Genomic DNA, 26,189 nt, shown 5'->3' with positions numbered 1-26,189 from the left:
TAATAGTCTTTGCTCTCTTGGCTTTTCCATTAGAGAAGATATGGCTGTTGTTCAGAATTTTGTGTCGTTTAAGACCATAACCCATATACTACAGAAAGAGCCCATTAGTCCCAGCCATGCACTGAAATTTACAACCTTATGAGACCAACCCAACCTTCCTGGAAGTTGACAAGTCCTGCCTGGTTTACCACCATAGACCAACTGCCTTTACAAGAAGAAACCTGCTTTTCTTCTCAACATCCTATCAGTCCTGATGTTGGTGGAAAACCCAGACTTAACAGCAGGGTGAAATGCAGCTACACAAGCCCAAGGTAGAATGCTTTGCTCTGCCCTACTTTCCCCAAGCTTTGTAGTGGCATTTCTATTAATTGTTAAAATGTTTACAATTTCATTTTATTCTGGGGAAACAACCTTAGCAGTCTGGGGGACAGAGAGGGCTGGAGGGAGAAAAAGACAGCAATGAGAACAGGAATGCTGAAAAAGTACAATGAAAATAGGAGATATAAAGACTTAGGAGACATCATGATTTCTTTGATTTATCCCACAGCCTTGAATACCTTGAAGAACAAAGCAACATAACATATGGTAAGATGAAGTGTGGTGGTTCAGCTTGTGACCAGCGTATGTTTATGCACTGCAATGAAGAAGAGGAGAAACAAAGCGCAAGCAAGACAAAAGACTCTGGCACTCCTGCACTGTGCAGTATTTAGGCATGAGAGCAACCTTCCCATGTTAATACAAGATTACTTCTTTAAGCTTCCATGTGCTGTGCTGGGAAAGGATGACAAACTGAACATTTAGATGTCCAAGACAAAAGGGCAGCCTAAAACACACACACACACAAAAAAATCCATGTGTTTATTGTATGTGGAGTATGAAGCTACTTCCACAGCAAGGAGAATGCTCCAAAACATTAGGGCACTGAAGCAAGAGAGGGTAATACATCAGGATTTTTATATGAAAGAATGCTTCTTCAGATAGCCTGCTAAAATAAACTTCTAGCAGGTCAAATTCTGGACAGTTTGAGCACAGAGGCTCTCCACATATTTACCTACATTACTTTGCAGGCTGCACTGTGTCCTTTCTCTCCCACCACCAATCAAGAAAACGAACCCTGCAGAAGCTTCTTTTCAGCTAACAAAGTTACAATAATCGAGATACTCCAGCTTTTATGTGCAAGCACCAGACCAAATTGTGTGGAAGAGGTTGCTATCTGCTCTGGATCAAATTACAGCAGTGAGTGAAGCCCCACCCCACGTCTCCTTTAGCACAGTCCATTAGACCTGAAAACAAATTTTTCCATGGAGCAGACGACTCCTGCATTTAGAGCACTTCACAGAAAAGCAGATCATCCAGTTTTCACTACCCATCCCCCAAGCTTAGTCCTTTCATCTCAGCCAAACAAGCCACAGCTCTGCTGAATGTGTTTATCACACTTTCAAGAGATATGAGCCCCTGCGTCACTGAAGCTTTAAGACTCACTAAGCTGCCCTAGTCCTCTGAGCTTTGGGAGCAGCCATTTTAGCTCAGACAACTCCTGCACTCCGAGGCTCAGAGCTTCTTGCCTGTGCACAACATGGCCTCACTCATCTCAGCTTCATCTCAAGCACACAAGCCTTTTCTTTCTTTTCCCCCCTTTTTTCTTGTCCTCCTCCTCCATGAGTGATGTTTGAAAAATCAGCATCCCTAGAACACATCTCCCCTTCTCCTGCATGACTTGTCCCCCAGACTGTGTCCCCCTGCACTGCCCAAGAAGCACCTTCTTTCCCTGAGCACATCGCCTGCAACCATCTCCTCGGGTTGGCTCCCCTGTCCCATGGATGACAAATGCGATGGTTTGTTCCAGAAACACAGCATTACGGCATCAAGACACTGGTCCAAGCTGTCCTACAGACAGAGGCAACACACAGCTGAGCCTCCCAGAAGGAGGGGAGGGGGGAGAGGCAGGCGGGGGGCCTCCCGCCTGCCCTGTCCCTGGAGAGCCCTCCTGCTTGGCGCAGAAGACACACCACCCCACTCCCCTGCCAGATTCCAAAGTCTAATGACCTTTGTTAATCACCAGCCAGCCTGTCTGCATCAGCAAACCCTGCCAGCAGACACACCCTTCACACAAAGGCTGTAGCTATGCCTTTTAAGAGACGTTCTCTGAAAGCTCCATTGTGTAGAAGAGAGGAAAAACAACACACACACACAAATCTGCTCTTCCCCCCCTTACACTCCACCCCACCCCCCCGGAAAACTTCAGACCCTTTAGAAACACCACCGCAAAATGCTTTCAGCCCTGTCCCTTTTGGAAGCTTCAGGCCAGTTTACAAAGTAGAAAACCAGGAGGGAGAGCAAACCTGAGGTTCTGAATGAAGATAATCCTGGCAGCTCTTGGAGCTGCCAGGATTATCAACCACCACCATCACCATCTCCAGCAGTCATGATACGATCTCCAAGCATCAATGTATCTCAAAGATACTGGACGCTGTCTAGACAACCTTAAACCAATAGTACCCTTCTGCTACAAATTGGAAGAGTTGAAAGATCATTAATAGCTGCTGATTACAAAAACTGATGGAGACTTTCTAGTGGGTTCCAGCTTGAATCTCAGCAGGGTCTATATCGCAAAGGCAGCAGTAAGTCAGAGAAGAGGTTAATCTTACTGCAGCTATGAGGAACAAACATCAGGTACAGCTGAATGGACTTCAGTTAGATGTTTTTACCATGCAGTACACTGGAAACAGGATGAAGCATTCTGTAAAGAATTCTGCTTTACCATTTCCACATTTTTCTTTAAAGTTTAGGTATTGCACAAAGGCGGAGAAAAGCAAACTGCTATTTTGAGCTCAAAAATATATATGTGTGATATGTTTATATAAACTAATATAAACAAAACCCAAATAAATAAAAATCCCCACCAACCAACCACGCAAAACCCCTGAAACAGAACGTATGTCTTCCTTCTTTTTGGTCTGCATGGTGCACAAAACAAGAGAGACCCACCTACCCACCAGGAAAGATCATTTCGAGTGCAGATGTTAACACACTGGCAAGAAACACATCCCAAGCAAAGAAGACAATTTGCACGTTTCCATCATGACCAGCTAAGACAGCACATTCCATAATCCTTCAAGCTTTCAAACAGCACAATAAGAAAATTTAAAGGAGAATGGAGGTGGAACAAGAGTTACCAAATCCACCAACTCAACAGCAGAACAGGAAGTTTGGGGGGGGGGGGGGGGCAGAATGGAAAAAAAAAAAAAACAACAAAAAAACCCTACCAACCACCGTGAAATGAATCCATAAATCCCACAAACTCTTTAATATACTCGCAATCAATCTCTTGAGACCACATTTTCTACAGATAATGTGGCTTCTAAAACACCCTTACTAATGGGATCCTAACCTCACCAAACAGATTATTAAAATGTCATTGTCTAACTAGTTTGCATTTACAACCTCTTCTTAAAAGATATGGTTTTCATGTTTAATATGGATGTATTCTTGTTTTTCTTTGAGCAGAAAGCTTCCAAAATGCTGGGTAAAAGAGATTCTCAAAGCCACAGCTTTAAAGACCCAAGGTGAAGTCTAAAATTGTATCTGACATCCTCTTCTACACTCATAAATCCATGAAAACATCAGATACACAGTTGCATTAGATTTCTAGGTTTTTAAAAATCCAAAACAAAAGATAATTATGCTTGTTGAACAGCAGTAATTACAGAACTTGGCAGCAGTCAAAGTAGTACAAATCATTATGTTTAAGTTTGGTTTTAAAGCTTCAAAATACACAATTAATTGTGAAGCCCAAGGCACTGACCTCAAAATTGAGCTTCTGTGGTTTGACTACCCATCCGTTATACTTTGAGATGGAGTCAGCAATGCTTCTAGAAGTTAAGAATATGCACATGCACAACCACAACTGAAAAGGTCAGTCAGACCACACACAGTATGTGAACTTCCAGCTTAGTATTAGTAACATTGTAAAACAAAGAAATCACTACCTCTGAAAGCCTTCCTCTGGTCACATGATCAGAGGCATCCTCACCCCTGCCTCATACACACAGGCTGCGCACACAGCTTTCGTTTTACTCTGCCCCAAGGTGGAGCTGAAAGAAGTTTCTTCACCGAAAGAGTTATCAAGCACTAGAACAGGTTGCCTGGGGAAGCGGTTGAGTCACCATACCTGGAGGCATTTAAAAGAGGAGGTGTAAATATGGCATTTAGGCACATGGTTAGCGGCGGACTTGGCAGTGGTTAGGTTTATGGTTGGACTCAATGATCTTAAAGGTCTTTTCCAACAGAAATGATTCTATGATTCCATGACTCTGTGATATTACACACCCCATCACACCAGCAGAAACACTGCCAGGCCCCTTTCAAGCTGGACTAAGTCCCCCTGGAGATGCAGCATGTGTCAGGCCCCTGAGGGCAGCTACAGCCTCCCTCTTCCTGAACGGCCCTCCTGGGGCTCCCCCACAGCCCAGGACACCATTTCACCCCTTGGCACCACCAGACCCCACCCAGCACTGCCAGCCTGACCAGGGCTGTGCTGAGCCAGGTTCATGGCCCGGATGGTGCCCAGGGAGGTTCCCAATGCCCTGGGCCTGCCCTGCTCCCTGTTGGGGCTGTGGGATGGTCCCAGGCTGCCAGGCCCTTACCTCCCTCTTCATGGGGAGCCTGGGCAGCTCCCACATAGCATGTTGGGTCAAAGCAGATCAGCATGAACAAAATGTCTTAGCAGAGGCTGGCATCGTGCACCACAGTCATCTTTTTCCTTCAAAGCATGCAGGAAGCTTCATTACTGGCCTAGTCTCCCCAGTACCCCTTCCTTGCTGTTGGGAGATCAAGCTAAACTACCAAACACTACTGCAATATGATTCACAAGCAACTCATTATAGACACGTGAGGTTTTCAAAATTCCCAGGCATTTTTCCCTGCCAGAGAAACCTGGCATTTACAGGACACTCGTGCCTACAGCTGCAGTGAGGACCTTCCAGACATGCCGCGTGGGCTCCCGACCAGGTTCAGCTCACATATGACAGAGATGCTGAAAGCTCCTCTCACAACACGGAGAACAAGGACTAAACAAGTAAAATAATAAGTAAAATCATGGGAACAGTGTATGCATCTGTACGTTTTGAGAAACTGGAAACCTGATGGCTATTCTAACTGGAGGAAGCCGGCCTCATCTTTCGTTAATGAAAAAAACCCTTAATTAATGAGGAATTCAAAGAATAAATTCAACTCTCAACTACAGTCAGGGAAATCTGCTGAACTCTGGGTCTTTTCCAATGACTAAATTCCAGTCAAGCTACTGGGAATCTTGGTCCTTTGAAGGCTGTCTTTGGGGTTAACTCCTCCAAGGTGGTATCAAAACAAACTAAAATGAAATACCATTTCTTTTTTCACTTTTTATTTTAAATTCATAGAACTGGATTTTGATAGAACTCCATGGATCGGGTGGCAACTGTCCACTCCAATATACGAACCACAAAGTGTCATTCGTATTTTCATGGAAAGGACTTGTGGTAAAATGTTATCACCAGTAACAGCTTTTATTATCAAGATCTCCATATTAATGTTCAGTTTGGGGTCATTTATTACATTTTGATGCTCAACAGTTATGTCCATGCTGGTATCTGTGATCCTGTCACCCATTTCTTCCAGTAAATATTTCCTTGACCTACCTGGAAATATGCATTACAATATTTATTTTCAGGAAAGAATACGTATTAGAAATGCTTTACAGCTCAGCGGTAAAAATAAGTACCTAAAGAGAGCAGAGACAGACACATTTTTTTCCTAAAATGTACTTTTCCAGCCATCTGAAAAGCAGTGTGAACCTGAAGTGGGCTCCAGGTCTGATTCCACAAAAGGAGGTCTTCCTGCTACACATTCATTGTACATTAGATTCCAAACTTTCCAGAAATCTCCCAGTCACAGAAAAGAGGACAACCAACTTTCTTGATCCCTATACAGTTACTATTTACTTATGCTCCTGAATACATGCATTCATTTAACATACCTGATAACATACTATGTATCACTGTAAAGTACCGCATAGCTAGCAAAATCTTCTACATTTTAAAGGCAATATAAACCACATTACTCTTAAAGCTTGTGAAAGACAGACTACAAGAGGCATAGGTGGGTTTTTCAGTTCAAGAGGAGAATAAGGATTCACAGAACCTCTGGTTATTTTTCTTTTGGGGAACTTAAAACAAAAACACATAAGTGACCTGAAATGAGTCCAAATGATGAATACTGCTATCAGCTCAGTTGGTTCTCCAAGACTATGACTTTTCAAAAAATGGAAAAAAACCCAACCAAACAATAAAACTGCAACAAACACACAACTCCCCCCACCTTCCCCCAAAAAACAACCAAACAAACAAACAAAACAGAGCAAAACCAACCCCCCCCCCAAAAAAATAACAAACAAAAAAGACAACAAACATGAGTACTTAACATAAATGCATGTTAGCCACCTCACTGTAAGACCCTAGCAGAAAAAAACACAGATTTTACAACCAAGTATGAAAGAAAGGTTCACAGATAAGAGCACAATGTCATATTCTGAGAGTTACCTAGAAGAAAAGACTGCAGTCACCAGCCTCAAGCAAGCTATAATAGTTGGCTCACTGCAGAAAATACAAACTTACTAGCAAGAAAAAAGTCCAAGGTAGAATACTTGATCTTACACCCAAGTGTTATTTGCAAGGAAATAAAATCAACAAAGACAATTCAGATATAACTAACTAAACTACAAACAGCATCAAGCTGGGACTTTACTGATTCAAGCAACCGAAATGTTTATCACTCTTTTTCTAGTTCTCAAAAATTATGTCTTTTCTGCTTTCTTTCGCCTTCTGGTGTCTTTAAAATAAAAAAATAATAAAAAAAAAAATACATGAAGAGGTTATCCAAATGCCTGAAGGATACTTTCAAACGTCAAACTTTTAAAATAAAACCAAATAGGGGAGGGAAAAAAAAGGCACCACAACTTAATTAGAACACAAATTGAGAGTGTCATACAAAGTATGATTCTGACATTTTCTTGTCTTTCGTTCCTGAAGATTAGCTGTGAGGCATTACATGGTACAAAGTACGGGCAACTGAGTCTTAGAATAAAGAACTTCACCTATGAGAAGTCTCTCCAAGCAGGACTAGGATGGGTTTTTCTGATCTTCTGAATTACTTTCTTGGTGAGTTATTAATCCCTAAAGGAATCAAAAAGACGCTAAATATGTGTGAGAATCTGAACAAGTAAATGGTCAGCATAGGACTTTTTCCCATATTAAGTATGTCAGGTATTTAATGCACAAAAGTAGTTGTGGAGGTGCAAATACAGACATACAGACAATTTTGTCAAGTTTTCCTGTAGTTCACCAGACTCAATGAACAGAATACTGCTTCAGCCATGTGTAAGAAGATGCAACAATAATTCTACTACAAAAGGGGGAATTTTGATCAGATCTGCCCCCATTTTTATAGAATAAACTTAGTTTCCTTTCCTACCAGAAGGTGAAGAACAGAAAGAAAACACAGATTAAAAGCATTAAATAATTTTTTCAAGTCAAAACACCTTCAAATAAAATATGTCTAAATCCTCACAGGATTTAAGAGGAAGATGTTACAGCATAGGGCAAAATTCTAGAGTAGAAATGTGGTCATCTTCTTGGTTCCCGTACTACATAGTCACATGAAATGTGCAAGTTATTCACCTTACACAACTCAACCTCTCAACACCCTTTGGAATAGACATACATGTTCAAGAGGCAAGTGGGCTGATCCAACCTAGGAAAACAGATAACCAGAGGCAAGCAACTTCACTTTTGTACCCTGCTCCTTAGTGCCCCCTATATGGCATAATGCAACTGAAAGCAGTGGGTCTGAGGTTTCTAATTTCCAGCCAAAAGCGTTTTATTAATTACTCAAGAAGTCCAGTTTCTGTGAATTAAGAGAAGTGCACGGCCCCTTGTACATGGACGTGGGAGAGGAAGATGTCAGTAGGTGGTGCTGAAGAGCACGACTGCACTCTGCCTGGGTGCTCCAGAAACAACACAATTCCTTCTCATGCATTGCAAATAACATCTTCTGGAGGCTCTTTACACAAAGGATGCATTACCAGCCTCACCCTGGAAGGAGCAGGGGGAGGAGCAGGCTCCTCAGCCTGGCATAATTCCAGAAATTTTCTTTGCCACTTTTCTTGCCAAGAAAAAAAAACTCTGAGTTGAGTTGTTATAAAGGGGGTCCTGCCAGTAGCGAATTGGGTATGACAAACTCAGCTACATACCCTGCTAGACCATGAACTGAAGCGGGAAAGAGCAAAGCTGTGACTGAAGACAGGAAAGGTTATGTCCTGATGGCCATCTGCCCTTAAAACAGACAGTGCCTTTAGATAATCTTACCTTCAGAAGTAATCAACTCAGAAGTACATGATTCATTCCGTTCCATGGTCACTTGCAGTGATGTAGCTGGTGAATTGCAAAGATGCTTTAGAGAAGACCAATGTAAGTTTGCAAGGAGCACTGTGTTTTTGCAGAGGCTAAATACAGCTTATAAACTGGTGGCAGCCAAACCATGGGGACCCATAAACTGCTGCAATATTCTAGGGACCACAGAATCTTGAGTTTAAAGAGATCCGAGATTATACCACTCAACACAGCTAGTTTAAAACACAAGCAGGGACTCCCAGTGTAGTAACAGAGGTGGAAATCAAGTCACTAGCACTCAGAAACCACAAATATCAAGCCCCCAGTTTGGTAGACATTCAAGATTCTCCAAGTGAGAGACATTCACTGGGTGTTTGAGAATCAAATAAATGTTGTGTGGACCAGATCCAAGTGAGCCAAAGCCAATTGCCTGCCTTTCACACCATAAGAGCTCAGCTTTATAAGGACCCTAGGGATGATGCAGCTCTCTCTCCTGCAGCCCATCCTGACATCTTACATGCGCCAGAGCTACTCCTTTAAAGGGTTAACCCTGTGCAGAGAGCATGTGGAGAGGATGAAAAAGGGCATTCTGAGGAATGGGTTTAACCCTACAAAACCACAGCACCAGAAGTCATGTTCTGTACCAGCAAGCAAAGCTGAGTAGAACAGCACATCACCTCATGCAGACCCATGCTTCATGCACAACTCTATAAAGAAGCACAATCTGTGGCTGAAACCCTATTGGAGGACAAGAAAACACTGATGAACAATGTCTAAAGATCATTCAACTTTCCCAGTCTACTCCTCAGAAACACTTCATTTGAGGAGCTCCACTGACATTCTAGCTATTTTAACACTGCCTTTGTCTCCAGCTATCCCTCTCCTTCCCTCAAGCTTCCTGCTATATTTGACATTTGCTGGGCAGTAAGCAGAAGCCTCCCCGTCAGCCAGTTCATTTCCTCAGGTAATACAAATCCATCACTGACCCATTTATAATGCCAGGCAGCATACACTTTTATTTGCCCACTGACTCGTTCGCAGTATGGCAGGCAGCATCTAAGACCCAGGTAGAAGAATATATACTTTTTCAGTATCTTGACAGATCTCAGACTAGTGATTACTACATGGCTGCCACCCTTCTCCCTGACAGCCCTCCCTAAAGATCTTCTCCACCTGTGCAAGTGAGGATCCTCTGTCTTTTGGGGCTGGTGGCAGCAAGATGTCAGTCCTATCACTGATACGATACTGCGGAAGAGGAGGAACAAATTGCAGCTAACACTTAGGAGAACTTTGCTTCTTTTACTCCCCCATCAACATCCATCTCCATCCACTTGGTCCTTCCAAGATGGAAATTTTTGCAGTTGGTGTAATATATAAAGCCCAAGTACAAAATAATTAAAATAGCATACTGGCTCAATTTATGATGATACACAGATAGCAGTCTCTAGAATAAACTAAGTGGAACATCTACAGTGCATTTCAGAGTGAGGGAGGTGGTGCAGAAAAATTCTGAGTGATCCTAGGACTATGGATCACAGTATCTATGAATTAAGTAAGTTTAATGGAAGTTCTCCAACCAGGAAGTGTTTGGGTCAAAAAGGCATTAGAAACTATTACATTAAACCAGGAGAAAGGCGATATCCCCTGACTATAAAGAGAAACATACTTTGTTATGCAGGTAATAAAGAATGATCTCCCTATAAAAAGAAAAAAACCCAACTTCTTTTTCGCCTTATTTCTCATCTTTCCAATAATAAGCAGTCCTTTCCCCTGACTACTCTGTACACACCCAAATTAAGGAGAAAACTATTATTAAAACTGAGTTGAATCAAAAGTGATAAGATGTTGAAGCTCCTAATGGAGTTCTTCTGTCCTAGTTTAATCCATTTTGCTTTAAATAAGATGTTTGAGGGTCAGATGCTAAGACCCAATTTCTTTTTCTTCCTCATAAGCAAACAGGAAATGGGCTATAAAGAACAAAAAATAACTAAGCTTTTCTTTGTAATAAGGCCCTTGGCTAAGAAGGGCTGAGATTATAACCAAAGGCATCCTTCAAAAGCTACAATCCTTGCAAGCATGTAGACATTGCAGAACTATTGTGGCTTTTTTCTTTTCTGCAAGTCTATTACACAACACCTTGTTTTTTTCTGCTGTTGTAAACGCTTTACATTTAATTATTTAAAACTGAAAAATTATCAAGCATTTTAAATAACAAAGAAGGTAACAAAATTCAATTTTAGAGTAAGATAATCAGTTCTTATTCTCATAAGATTACTCTCATTTTGAAGAAAATGAAACTCTTCTTTCCTTACCCTAAAGATAGACGTGAAAGCTGATAAAAGAGAAACTAGTTGGCAAAACTTTATCACAGAGTATCTAAACAATTCTTAGACTACATATAAAATTAAAAAAATGCCTCTTGTCCTAAGGACAGTTTAGTTCAAGACCAGTCCATCAACATAAAAAGTATCTCTTTGGAAAAAAAAAAAAATTAAATTATAGGGAGACCACGAACACCCTGTTCTTCTATTTTCCAGCTACCCAATTCTTCTATTTAACCCAGTGAATAAAACTAACAACTTCTCTTAATTTAGAAATAGTTCATTAGAGATTTTAGCTACCTCAGGTCATTACAAATTTGAAACCTGGCTACCACTCTGAAAGAAGATGGCATATCTTCATTATGGAATAAGAAAAGCATAGGACAGTGCACTCCAGAGAGAAGGAATAAATTAGTTTCCCTAACCTTTGAAAATATGTGTAACCTGGAAGCTGAACCCAAATGTTTGATTTCTGTAAGAGGCTGGACAAAGAAAACTCAACATGTGTCTCCAAAGAGCACTCTCTCTGAAGCAAGATGAAGACTGGATGAGATTTTCAATTTTCCTGGCCTAAAAGAAAAGACTTCTTGGGTTAAATCAAAGCAGAAGGACTTTTTAAAAAGTCCTCATGTATACGCCTAGTCAAACATGGGTCCTTCTCCAAATAGGAAAAAAAATACCCTGATTGCAAATGCAGGCATGTAATTAAAAATTCAGGGGGCAGTGGCTCTTCAGAACAGATATTCCTTTTGGCTACATGCTTTTGGCTACAACCAGAAGCCCATCCACACTTGCCTCTAGGAAACCAGTCTGGGCAAGAGTCTTCCTCTATCCCCGTTGGTACACTTAGCCATTACGTTGCCTGCAGAGTAACTGCTCCAGGGAATCTTAGCTCTCTGGAATGGAGGGGACAGAACATCTTGACTGCCAACAGGTCCACAAACAAAACAGAAATACAATCAGGTCATTGTGTTTCTGCATATGGAGCAGATCCATTTTATTCTGAAGGCTCCTCTTAGTGTTACAGTTCTCTCTAGAAGCCCTCTGCAACTGACCTTAATATGTCTTCCTACAAGCACTTTCATCAAGCCTCCTGGTCATCCTGCGTGTCACACACCAAGCTATGTGTATGAGAAGAACCAGAACTGAGGATGCACCCACACTTGGGATGTGCTTTTGGACTTAAGAAGGATTCTCTGAAAATGCAGTACCTCTGTTTAAAGTAACTTTATGGGTAGAAAAACCTGTACATTTACTCTGCATGGAAAGTAGATGGAAGTGGATAAAATATTTTTAGCTAAATTTTTTTGTGAATTTCAAAAAATATGCAAAAGAACACAAGAAGATTCAACCCTTGGTGGTTTAAAACACCCAAAAGAATTTTCAGCCTCATGAGATGCACATGCTATTTTCTACAGCTCCAGAGCAAAGGAGTACATAATTGCAATTGGTTTTACTGATGATTATAGAACCACTTAAAAAATGAACCAAAGTTTGACTTAAAGGGAAGAAACTTACAAACTTCCCAACTTACTGCTTTTCCAGGAGGTGTACATAAACACTTTCAGCAGATCAAGTGTCACTGAATCCTCCAGCTCAGGAGGTTTTAAAATAAACCAGGATTACTTCAAAGCAGAACCATATAAAGAAATTCCTTTTTTTTTTCTTCTTCTTACTAAACGAACAAAGATGGAAACAAGCAAGAGGGGAAGAAAAAAAACAAACAAACAAAAAAAAAAAACCAAAACCCACAACCCAAAAAACCCCAAAACAAACAAAACAAAAGACCCACAAAGACAACAGATGCAACTGTTATAAAATTGTGTGTCCTCAGATTTGTCCTGGTTGAAAGGACAGGATGCATCTTTTGAACTACTCATGGAGAGGCGACATAAAAAACGTGTCTCTTTTTAGTATGGGTCCAGGTAAGTGAACAGTCCTTCAGACACAGGATTCAGCAACACCACTTGTCAGTCAGGTGAATCTCCTCCCTTTTTTTTCCATCCCCAAAGAGGCATATATGAACCTTATGAGTCCAAACCCATACTGAGAGTATTTTGACATACTTCAGTTATGTTAGCAAACATCGTTTCACGTTATGGAAGAGAAAAAAAAAAGCAAAAATGCAATGTGGCTTGCAATCCACTGTAGACTTTGTTTTCCTTTAAAACTCATTTGAATAAAAGGCATTTGTACTTTTTTATTTGTTTCTTGCACAAGCATTCATTCAAGCGTGGGTTCTTGTTTGCAGGAATGTACGCAGAGTGGAAGTTTCACATTAATTTAGGACTTCATTGACAAAAGAGTCTATGCGAAAAGTATACAACCCATCTCACAGAAAATTCATTTTTCCTTCTGCTGTTTATGGAACACCAAAGCAAGACAAAAAATAATATATATTTCAGGTTTCCATTTATTTATCACAAGTCATTTAAGTGAGCAGACGTGACTCACAACCTCTAGGTGACATGTAAGGAACAAAAAGACACAATTAAGTACATCAAGTAATGCTGACACTCAATTCCATGCAGTTACTACCTATTTATGTGACTCATGCAACCTCAGACCACACTACATTGTTGTAGGCTCCCTCTGTGTGAAAAGCAAGATTAGTGAGTCTGCACCATGGAGAACCTTCTTCCTTTACCTGGTAATGGAGAAGCACAGGGAAGTGAAGTAGCCTGGCTCCAGGTCACACAGCTAGTTTACGGCACAGCCAGCGGCAGAAAGTGGGTTTCCAGACTCCAGCCCTTCCCCGTTACACCACATTACCTTTCTGTGCCACTGTCCCCGAAATCCCAGTGCTAACTTCCCACAACAGCTACAAATGGAAGGTTCTCCAGTACACCAGAAGTTAAAACTTTAGAAGCAGGGGTAAATCATACACCACACACAAGGATATAAATAACTGATGCTCTTTATTTGTCTTTTTATTTACTTCTTAACTGGAGTTCCCATTTCCAGCTTTCTGCACAGAATCCAGGCCTTTTGCTGAAGAATTTAGGTCACCTCAGCAAAATGTCTGCAGAGTTGAGGAGCAGAATCCCAGGGGAGCCAGAGCTTAGGGATGGTGAACATGTTCTAGCCCTCATATTACTTGATATCACAGTGGAAGGAGGGACATGGAAAAAAGGATGTCATCCAAAAAGGGACCTTTATGTGGGAGTGAGGAAGGATTTTTTTTTTTTTTTAAGGATTGACAGTTAGAAAAAACTGAAATTCTTATACGGTCTGAGAGGCTTTCTTCTTAATAAGATCTTGCCCAAACTGCTTCTACTCTCTTCCCAAACTCTTGTAAATAACAGGTGACAATTCTTTTGTCTAGAAAATGTCTGGAAAAAAACTGTCAAAACTTACTGGAAGTCATCAAACACAATCTTCTTTATGGCACCTTTATAAAAATACCTGCAAAAGGAACACTCTAGGTCTTCCTCAATGTCTTCTGTAAGCAGGAGGTATTCATGACCAAAGAAGAGGAAGTTTGATTTAATCAAACCTTTCTTTCACAGATGCTAGCTGGAGCCACAAAGGATGTGCACACTTCCACTGCACTCTAGCTAACAAAATTTATGAGAACAAACCAAGCAATTAGTTTTCACATGCTGACAGTTGCACCTACCCTTCATTGTTAGGACATCACCACAAACAAGACCCAGATATTTTACAGATTTTTTAACAAGTGTTCAGATTGCAAAAGAATCAAGGCTACAAAACCTTTAAGCTACAGCATCACCTTCAGTGGACATTCAACCAGTATGTAATGCTAGGATGCGTCTTCTGAAAAGCTTCAATAAAATAAGTGTTCCATTTTGAGACTGGCTGTCTAAGAAAACATAACTTTCCAAAAAAGGTGATTAGTCTGTGCTCAGAGCCATGCACAGCTTACCAAAGACTTCTGATTCCATTTTATGCGAACCCAAACTCTGCAGAAGGAGCTCACAGACACAGAGCAGTCTGTGCAGTAATCCAAAATACTGCTGGCATTCCTGCTGAAGGAAGCATACTGAGCATGCTTCATCCTGTGTCTGTAGAGCAGAACCAGCCTGAGCTCTGCCAAAAGCATAGTCTGTCATGAGCAGCTGTGACTGTTACTTTGCTTGGGCAGAGATATGAAGTGGTAACACCTCTTCTTTGTTTTTGGGGGTCCCGTCCTCTCCCCCCCCGTAGCTGTCAACTGAGATATAAAACATGCTTGCTGCAGCTGGAATAAGCCTAGCTAAAAACCCAGTTTACCTTTACTACGGAGTACACCCGTGGATTGAGGTGGGTGGGTTCTGGAAGCTACATCTGCCCACTCCATGCAGGCAAAAGTGTAGGCTCCAGTTTTTTAGCACACTAGCTTGAGGCAGCATACAAGCAGATGAGACTGCACAGCTTCTACCTGCACACAGTTTCTGTCACATCACCTGAGAAAAGCACACTCCCTAATGTTTCACACTGAGCCACGGGAGAAACCCTGACTTCCCACCCTTGTCAGCCCAGCTCACAGTCGTCAAGCAAAGTTGATGTGACATCAGCCTTTTGGAGAAGCAGGCAAAAAAAAGTTTAAAACTTTCACATTCTTCATCCCTCTCTACGTTCATAAGTGATCAAGAACTGTATCTTTCACTTTTCTTTGACTAAGTAGTGTTGCCTTTTCTTTCAAAAGATATTCCTTTCTAACATAACTTATCTCACCTGCTAAGCTGTATTCCTGTCATTAAACACTAATGTTTGGCTTTTCTGCCATAAATAATTCTTCCTTGTCTATCTATTACCTCCTCTGTAAGCCTGTCCTCCAGGTCTTTTAGCAACATGCAAGCTAATAATCTACTATTTCCACAGCCTAGCAAAGAATGATGCTTGTGATGTCTATCTTTAAGGTAGCTCTGAAGATGAAGGAGTTGGTCTTTCATTTCTTCTGAAGATGTCTGGTGTGCTAGTCACTCAGGACTCAGTATGAAATAAAAACCACTGGTTTTATCTCTTAAGAAGAAAAAAAATGGTAAAAAAGACCAATCTGCCCAGAACCTTACTCAGTAGGGCAGAGAAAATGAGGAAGAGGAAATGTAAGGCTGGAAAGGGGCTACAGCAGACACTACCAGGAATGACTTGACAGTCATCTGGTCTTCCAGGCTCTCAACCCTGCTGCTCATGAGGTTCCCATGCCCTCCAGAAACTGGTATGTGAGGCTGCAGAGGTCTTACATGTCTTCCTCTTTCTTTTTGAGGAACAAGTCTGTCCTTTTCGTTCTCATTGTCTGTTGCTCTGAGCTCAGTAACTGATATAACTCAGTAACTGATGGTCAGTCAAGATATTGTGTATGTGTGTGCGTGTATGCATGCTATGTCTGGATCCTCAGGAAGGCAGCCTGGTATTTTATTTTTAAACTTTGGCTCTTGTTGCACAGGCCCACATATAATGGCTCCACTCCTGAAGGTTGGATAGTCTTCTGCTATCAGTTTTCAAAGAAAAACAAAGCCAGGCAAGCCAATACCACCAAGAGAACAGGAGGAAAGTCCTCTCCTAAAGGTTTTCATTCTCTTATAAAAAACACCAGGAGATCACAGAAAGATTAAGCCCTCAGAGTCATTCCAACTTCCTGCTGCTGTATTCTTACAAGCTGCAAAATAAGTCCCAGTAACGGCTGTGGTTTTAAAGATTTCTCCAGGTTTTTATTTCTATAAATTTGCTAAAGTTCTGCAAATTTTCCTCAGCTAAGGACCAGACCTTTTTGTGGATCACTACTTACTACAGCCTTTTATTATATGCAGTGGAGGGTCAAAATAAAGAGTAAGTTTCCCTTCACCTGGAAACAGAACCTGCAATGGATCTTCAGGGTCTCAGAAGCTGAAGGAGGCACAGCCAGACTTACTAATCATAGGACTAGTGCTATGATTCACCCTTCCCGAAGACCCTGCACTTCAGATGTGTTGCAAAGCTGACAAACTAACTTACATCATATACCTCTACCCACCTGCAGTACAAGATCATTTTGGCAGGGAAGCTTCACTGTCAAAAAAAAAAAAAAAAAAAAGACGGTTTCATTTTCAGCTAAGCACACAGGGGCTTTATCTGTAGGTCTGATTACTAGAAGAAAGGAAATGTTCAAGTTAAAGACAAGAAGACTCCTTTGCACCTATCTCTGGGAGAAAAGATTTTACTCAGAATATGGGAAAGAAATGGAGAGGGAACAGGTTGCCAAAAGGAAGTTATTTTCTTATCTTTACTTGCATTTTATGATGGAAGACAGCCACTAATCTCATCATTACTTACAGGTTAAAATAGTCACTCATTCCAAAACCAAGACACAGAGGAAACATCTCAGAACTCTTTCCCCTTCTTCATTCCTGAACTCCCTTATTTTCCCATTGTCTTCTAACAACTCCAGAGAGACTACTGCAATAGAAAGTTCTGAATCTTGAAAGCAGTCTTCAAAAAGTGAAACCACAAATTAAGAACTGAAAACAATTTGTCAATTAAGAAATCAAAACTGTCCTTCATCCTACTGTAGTAATTGGTTTATAAGGTTAAAACAAAAAAGGCATTTACAGTAAGGCCTCAACTGCAGCATGACCTTCGAAACCAAGCTAATGTACCATTTTTCACAGAAACTGACTTGCACATTAATTATCAAGACGATCTAATGACAGTGCTTACTCTTAAATCTTTGATTAGTACAGAAGACAAAAAGAGTTAATTTCTAAGTTTCCTAAATTCGCCATCCTTAACAAATCAAAGTCTAAGAATTTGAGAGGTATCTTAATAAAAAAGTGAAACAGATTACTCCTGAAAGGGTAATCTTCTGAATCTACAGAAATGCTTTCATAACTGATGGGATATCTCTAATAGGTTACTATAAGAAACTGACGTCAACAAATTCAGACCTGGTTTTCATGCCACAACCACGTCTGTGGTAACTACAGGACCAAAGTCTCTAGCTCCTGTCTGTAAAACCAGGACTAAGGTTCTGGATGACTGAAGTGCTGGGTTGAGAGTCCAGAGGAAACCAAAGGTCTTCTCTCTGCGGAATTTACTGATCTTTTCGAAACCACAATGCGAAAGTCTATAATAGCTCTGTCAGGACTACAGAAAGCATGTTCCATTTCTTATTTTCTTCTATTGGGACAGCAAAAAAATACATCAGATTTTTTACAGTATGGCAGCTTCCACCAACTTTGTGTACAGATTCCACTCCAGGAACAAAATGCAAATAATTTGTCCATAGTTTTAAACCTAGAATTCAGAAATGGAGGAAAACACACTACAGATAATCAAGCCTAAACTGGTAACTACAAATCTGCAGCCAGCCTTATTGTTTCACTTAATTTGGTTATTTGCTTCCCTTTTCTTTGCCTGGTGAGAAAGAGTCTTCTTGCACCTTCTGGTAAAACAAAAAGCTCCTCCTTAGACTCCCTACGTCTCCAAGTTATAGCATTCCCATCAGCTGTTCTTTAAGACCATTAATGTCCAACCTGAGATAATGGCAGTGGGAGTCCTCTTGCTGAAAGTTAACCTTTTACAACTAGACAGTTGTCCACATCCAACAAAATGGTAACAGTCTAAAGCCTGTGTCCCACTACAGGACCGGAAGAGAAACCACACTTTTTAGGACTTTCTTCAGAGTCCATTAGTTATCCCAATAGCTCTTTTTTCCACTATTATATTAGAAATAAAGAACTATTTATGTAGCAAATATTTTTTAGTCTAACATTCCAGTCACTGCATCTTGTTACAGCTTGGTACAGGTTCCAGATTCCTATAATATTTGACATAGCCTGTCAAATTAACTGCTTTAGTCCTCTAAATGTCATTCTGAAAACCTGTGAAAGGGAAGAACGGACTACCTGAAAGCAGCTACTGTGAAGCACAATTTTCCAGACTTCATGATTGTCCCCAGTATTTTCACACTCAACTTGACAAGCATGCCAACATCAGGAATTAATTCAGCATTCCAAGAGTGGTACTTACACTGATCAGCAAAGAGATGACAGTGTCTCTTGAGTGTATACATCTAAATACCATCCTAGTCCACTTAGCTATTCTAACCATTTTGAAGGATATCTACTATTTTTCAGGATCACTCCTTTTTCATTCAAAAGGAAGACAGAACTCTAAAAATCCACATAGGCTACAAAGCCAAGACATTTCTTGAGTGAGTCACAGAGCATTTTCTATTCCACATTTTCTATCCATTGCAGATATAAACTGAATGAGGAGCTTTTAGGTTTGATGTATTTTTAAATATAAATTATTGGTGTAGAGAACAGAAGGAAAAAGGAAACGACTCTTTAAATCCTGTCAGACACCCTTCTTGTCTAACCCGTGGGATGCTTTGTTTGCAATGGAATGGGTCCAAAATAAAAAGGAAAACTCTTGCTTTTCTCTTTGGGATCAAGGGCTCTCAAAGGCACAGCACTGGTGTTATTTGTTTGATCTATCAAAGCAAGGTCATTATTTGCTTTGGTCATAGAAAGCCCCAATAGTCTTTTCTGATACACTAGAAAAACCAATGGCCAATGAGACCCATGATTCTTCTGCTCTTTCTGCATCAGGTTTTCTCATCCCACAGTCCCATTCTCCCAGAGCTGCAAAAGCAGCTGGATGATCCCTGAGGAACTAACCCAATTCTCAACCCCTTTTACTTGGAAAAAGTAAAGCACAGAAGGTGTTAGACTAAGATCTAAAGACTGTGCATATAGATGTTTTGATGATTTCCCTCTTCAGCCTGACTGCTTTGTGAACATTTAACTACAGCCCAAAAATTTTCTGTTGCCTTTCAAGAATAATGGGAAAATTTAAAAATTCTGCATTTGGCCACAGGAATTTCTAACATCCACCTTGCTTGACCTGATGGATGACTAAGAAATGAAGCACAATTACTCTTGTTCGAAGTTTCAGGCCAGCTAACCTCTCATGGTTCCTCTTTTATCTAGGCCATGATATAGCTTTTTTTTTGTGGGACAGTGGTCTGGCTTTTCAGAAAACAGTGATTGGTCCAACTGTCTTATATCTCAATAAGTTTTATTATTAAGAAAATAATAAAAACATCCCACAACACGAAGATAAGATCTGCTTAATAAAAAGTTGGGAAATACAATAGCTTCAAAGGATGCTTTTCTGAAGATCTCCAAAACTAGTCAAGATCCTCTGTTGTGCCTCCCATTTCCTGAAGAGGTGAGAAAGCAGAAGGTAATAAGAAATTCCTTTGCAGCCTTATCTCTGCTTAGCACCAGAGAGCACTCACTTTCAGACCCAAACCTTTATGACTTGGGAGACTGCTCCTTGATCTACTTGTGAGATTTATGTCCACCCTCGAGATTTTTCTTCTTGTCCTTACTCTCAGGTATTGTTTGAAAGCTCACTGAACTCTTTTCCATTAGACATTTTTAGAGTATATGCATTTTTTATCACCCTGTCCGAGTAACAGAGATTTAGCTTAGACATGGTGTAACTGTGGTTGAATAAAGGAGACAAAGCAGCTCGTATCACTATTTCCTCTCCCCAGCAGTACTTCCTGTAGGTCAAAGCAGCTGCAAACCCATACTGAAGGTTCTGTTGGGTCAAATTCAGCATCGCACATTCCCTGGGAAGGGTTTTAACCCTATCCTAAGAATTTCACAATTGCTTTTGGATACTAAACATGCAGTCATGGCACCCCAGTCATCACATATTTAAAAGTTTTAACACAGACTCAAGGAGTCTGATGACTTTGTGATGTGTTTTTATAAGTGGGCTCCTAAAGCAGCATCTTCATCCCCACTGCACACTAGTGATAGACTGCCAGCATCCTGTGGAACTAAATACTTCTTTTTTGAATTCACATGACCTTCTAGACAATATATGGGAGAACAAATGGTGAAAGGGATATCATGGATCACCAAGACTGGTTCTGTTACCACAGACATAAATTTAACCTTCATTAACTTGAAAAAAATAAAGATAGCATTCTTGCTAAAGAAATAACAGCTATGGGACCCCGAGCCAAGACAAGCTTCATTTTAAAGAAACTAAGCACCATATGAAAATCTCCTGATCATGAAAAGCCTAACTGATAGCAATATCGAGTCTCAGTGACCATGCAAACAGTAATACAGAGATCTAACCAGTTATGATACTGTTAGAACTTATACACCCCTACCTCTAAAGGATTCATTTCTCAATTGAAATCCCTCTTGAGGCTGGAAGTAAATATTATAGCTCTAAAATGTGAAATAACCTTCTGTTCTGTGCAGCTTTTGAAAACACCCTGTCCTGTCCCACCTCCTCTCACATTTCCTTGGTGTCATTATACCTTTAAAAGAGGTGCTTGCCACTAAAATCACATTTAGGTTAATGTGGCCCTGATAGCTTGACAGCTGGAGCAAGCGAAACAGAAGGATTCTCCCAAGCAGAAGATCCTGATTGTCCCCGTAATTTGATTAGCCCAGCTCTTTCTATGTAAAAATCACATCAGGAACATAACTGAGAGGTATCCCAAAAGACACAGATGAGTTATTCGGGGTAGACAGGAGTATAAAAAGGGAAAAAGGAAAGGGGGGGGGGGGAAGGAAAAAAAGGAAGAAAAGAGAAAAAGGGAAAAGAAAAAAATGAAAACAGAAAAAAAAGAGAAAAACTAAGTGAAAAAAAAGTATTTCCTCATGTACAGAAAAAGTCTTTAATCATTCTTCACTAGGAGGTCAGAGTTAATTTGCTTTATACACACTGAGCTTCCTTCAAGGTAGTCTTGGTACCGTATTCTGGTGTGGAACATTTCATCAGCTTCCTGATAACGGTTAAGTTTTCTAGGCAGGCTACAGAAGAGAAAGTAGTCTTTCAATACCAGTAGTGCATTGCCACACTTTCCAATCACAAGCTTGTCAGCCTGCCAATGCAGAGAATTTCTAGAACTCCTGCTTGCTCTCTTCCCACAGAACACAAAGCAGCATATTCCTTCAGAAGCTCTATTCAACCTCCCTTTCTTCTCTATGAGCCTGCATCTTTGAGACAATGGATAAGAGGAGGCGGACCACTTCTTCCATTCATTTGCTTAGCCTGCTGAAAAGTCAGATCTGTCTGATCTTGCAGCAGAAGCATTATCCTTTGTTCTGATCAGGTTGCACAAATAGCTGTGCTTGTGTCAGTCCCCAGAGCAGAGATTTTTTTCATGACCAATATGATTACAGCTCACACAACACATTGTGTCCTACTAAAAATGCTGCAACTTGTTTTCACCAGATCCAGTTCTCCTACAAATATACACAGTAAGGAAGAAGGGGGAAATGTGCAATGTTGTCTCTACATGTACCCTAGCCAAAAAAAGCCAAAATATTCGTAGAATCACTGAACAAGCCCAAAGTCATAAGAACATAAAGGGCCTTGAGTTGAATGAGCTACATGGGTACAAGATGATTATGATTCCCAAGATATCCCACTACTTCTCTGCAGGTTAGGCACTCCCCATGCTGATCAGCAACAGTTGCCTTTACAGGTCCTGACAGCTTACTTCTTCCCACACAGACAAATTGGCCTGGCCCCAGCCACCCCCACCACTGTGGTGACATACCTTTGCCCAGAATTCACACCTGGACTGCTTGCAAGCCATCTGCAACTGAAGAGACACAGGTTAGCCACTTCCAGATTTTATGAATATTCAAAGCGGTATGTCTGGTAAGCAGTTCAGTTTCCCACACTGACAGAAGAATAATAAATCACCACATCTGATGATAAGAGTCATGAGCTCTCAAAAGGTTACAAAGCATGGCTTTAATTTTCCCTTCCCCCTTGTTCTACCATAATACACACCACTTATAAAATCAGTTGTTATCACACATCCTCCCTTTTCCTAGGGCGAAAATCAAATTAGCCAGAAAACACAGCCTATAGGTTCTTCAGAACTTCAGCCTGTCGGAAAGTACTCACTCAGGTTGGAAGATGAACTTTATCTAGTACTTTCAAATTTCTTACATTTTTGCCTAAGTGTAAGTATGTATGCCGTGTCATCTCTCATACCAGGTAAAAGCTTGAATCCCCATTTCTGGCTTCTAGCCAGGATTTAAAGAGGAAAAAAGGATTGCTAATCCATGGTTTGTAATGAAACAAACACCTACCATGGGGGAAAAATCCTCCTGCCTTTAGTCAACTCTAATCTAATCTTTCCTCACACCTATAGTATCACTGAGTACTTCACTCCCTAACTTCAGCTTCACATATGCAGCACAGGGAATTACTGAAACAAACCTTTAGTACAAGGCCAGTCTGAAAAAAATACATAAGTGGGTCTGATTAACGCTCCTGAGTTTGCAACCAGAAATCAATACAATTCTATGAAGATAGTGCCATTTTCAGTAACTAAAATACCCTCAAAACTGCAACAGCATTATATGATTTCTGTTTCATAGAGACTTTGACTTTCCTTCTATTATCCTAGTCTTGCTTTAGCACATATTTTATATTAGAATGCATTCCAGGAGGCATATGGCAATAGAACTAGGTCAACCATTAACCAAATAACAGGAAGCTGCTCTGCAGAGCACACCCTTCAAAGCTTACTTAATGAGCTAGCTCTTCAGAATGTGTCCTTCAGTAAGGTTGAAACTAACAGTTCCACAGGATTTTCTTTAAAGCCACATGGTCACCCACATTAGGCGGCCCCTGGACATGACATACTCTGAACAGCCATCCCAAAGTGTAAGGCATCTAGGTCAGATGTTATGAGATGAAGAACACTCCACAATCATACATGGGTCACTGAACATCAGGAACCAGTTCCATTTCTTCATCTTATCTGCAAGCAGGACCTAGCCCATCATTAATCTACTCCCACAATTTCAGCAAGGAACAAAGGAATTTGCCTTTGTAGAGCCTGTGGGGAAGGATACCATCACTAGATAAAGAGTTGCCATTTCTCTTCCTCTTTACATGTTTTCCTTTCAGAGGATGGCAAATTACTTTGCCAATGAGTGTCAACTCCAAACACTTTTGGAGTTTGAAAAAAAGAGCCGATATTAAGGTTTGCAAGGCAGTGTCTGCCTACATTCTTCATGTCCCATTTCCCCCTTTATCTTGTTGAGATACATACAAGATTTAACAAGATCTGTCGAATCAGGGAGAAAAGAATTCCAAAACCATTCTTGATACCTTCATTTGCAGCACCTCAGTCTTACCAATTGTTTCCACTAAATATTTTAGGCAACCATTAATGTGCAGGCTTGAAATGTAAGTTATTAGGATTCTGATAAGCATCAGGTGCCAACAAACAGAATACACAAGTAACACGAGGTTAGAAAAAAGTTCTGATTCATATTACACGTTAAAGCAGTAGAGATGGCCTGATCAAATTGTTTCTAAACAAATAAACATGAACACTTTCCAGCACTCTACTTGAAGTTTGCATATAACAGCCACTGATAGCTATCACACAACAGTTGCAATAACATGGTAACTCAGCAGCCATGTACCATAAAGTGGTATCAACACTTCAAACTCAAAAAAGTCACCATCAAGCTGTGTGACTATAGTCATACCTTGACACTAAGCATATATTATTAGTTTATTTATTATTATTAGTGTATTCATATCAGTTTTTTCAATACCCCTAGAAAAATGGATACAACCTCTTATTTCTTTATCACACTCTTTCTTTTGGATGATATTTCTACAAAACAAAGCATCCAGATATCTTGAAGTCATTATTTACCCAAAGAATGCCAACACCAAAAAAAATTCTCTCTACACCACCACCACTTATGTTTCTCTATAATTTCTAATAAGAAATTGTGCTGTAACTATATGCATCTCTCTCAAGAGTTTCCCAGTAGCTCACATCTACCCTTGTGACATCAAAAATAAAACAACAAAAAAAGGCAAGAAGCCCCCACAGCAATGTCCAACAAACATTCTTCTACTGCCTTCATAACTGAGAGCTTCTCTGTAACCTGATGTTTATGAGATATGAACTCAAGTCCATCTTTCTGGTGCTGGATCCTGCTGGTCTACCAGACAACAATTCCAATTCCTAATTATCAGACACAGGAAATGATGAGGCATCCATGATGACAGAGAAAACAGTCAGTATGTGTGATCATATGTCCCTGCAGATTGCTTTGTATCTTAAGCGACAGCTCCTTGCTGAAACAGGCTAACTCAGTGGAAGACTGCCAAGCATGCTGTGGTGAGATTATCATCTTAGTAGTTATTTATAATAAACTATCTAAAGCAAGTATCACCTTTTTTTGGAAGGAAAAGTCAAGGACAATGTATTTTCTTTGCAGTATAGAGATGTTCTACGAGAAAAGGTACAAACAAAAATCTAGAAGCATTATTCATTTGCATATGAAGAACCACTTCTGATAAGTGTTATCCAGTATTGTGTTCCAAAAACTGTTCAACATCACTAGAAAAAAACTACAAAATTTAAGTGTCTAAAAAATACAACCTGTAAGGGAAATCATGTGGACAGACATGAGAGACCATACCTCAGAAAAAGTCTCTTGATTTGCCTACATCCTTAATACTTCTGATGCTTAGCACATGTTCTAAACATGTTCTGTACTTAGCACAACATGGACTTATCTATGGAACCAAGAAAATGTTCTGCCCCGAGAGATGGGAGTTTGAGTTTCACATAATTCTTCAGTGCCATTTCTTTGCAAGTGCCCCCTGCAGAAGTGCTAGACTCCCACAACTTCCACCAAAAAAATCTCCTGAATGGGGCCAAAGCAACAAGGAGGATGAAGTTACTGTAGAACTGAACAGTCTTCACACACAAGACAAGTTTTATATGCACCCCCTCCTCCCATCACCAAATTACAACTGGGAAAACATACCTGTGGGATGACTACTCCCACACTCCCACTCCAGTTCTTAGGAATATATGAAGAAAGTCATAAGTTTGCAGGGCTACCACAGAACAGCATCTAAGACAAGGACTCATTCAAGGGGAGTTATAATACTCTGAAAACCCCGCTGAACAGGCAATAGAAGTCATGAGAACTCCGTTTATGGAGTTCAGCTCTGCCATGCCCATCAGGAAGCAAGCTCTGGTATTCTAGAGCTTCCCAGGCTGCAGCTGCAAGAAATCATCTTCAAATGTTGTTGTTTTTTTTTTGGGAAAACCCAACAATAAAAAACCCAAACCAGCTGTCCAGTCTGTGACTGAGCTGACAGCAGACATATCACTAGATATGCCTACATATATGATACTAGATATGTCTACATCTATGATACTAGATATGTCTACATATTATATATCTACACTAGGTATGTCTACATATCTAGTAAGTCCTAATCTTTGTAAGTCCACAGAGAGCTTACTTAGAAATTATTTTTCTGAAGATTTAGATGGTCATATAACAGCATCTGGCTCTGGAAAAAAAAAAAAAAAAAAAAAAGGCAAAGAAAAAGAAAAAGGTAACATGGCAATTCCCCACTAGCTTTAACCAAATAAGAAATTCTACTAGGACATTCTTGATACAGAGAAAGCAGA

The 26,189-nt window shown here is 40.4% G+C and overlaps 1 protein-coding gene across 5 annotated transcripts in view; it reads right to left on the bottom strand.

The window, feature by feature from the left end:
- The window catches only part of ZNF462 (zinc finger protein 462), a 94,072-nt gene that overhangs the window by 54,738 nt on the left and 13,145 nt on the right, over positions 1-26,189 (bottom strand). The gene's annotated exons all lie outside the window — the stretch shown is intronic.

The sequence above is a fragment of the Lathamus discolor genome, chromosome Z (assembly GCF_037157495.1).
Source record: "Lathamus discolor isolate bLatDis1 chromosome Z, bLatDis1.hap1, whole genome shotgun sequence".
In the NCBI taxonomy this organism is placed as follows: Eukaryota; Metazoa; Chordata; class Aves; order Psittaciformes; family Psittacidae; genus Lathamus; species Lathamus discolor.
Note: the sequence above shows the minus strand (reverse complement) of the source record. Positions and strands in the feature narration are given on the sequence as shown.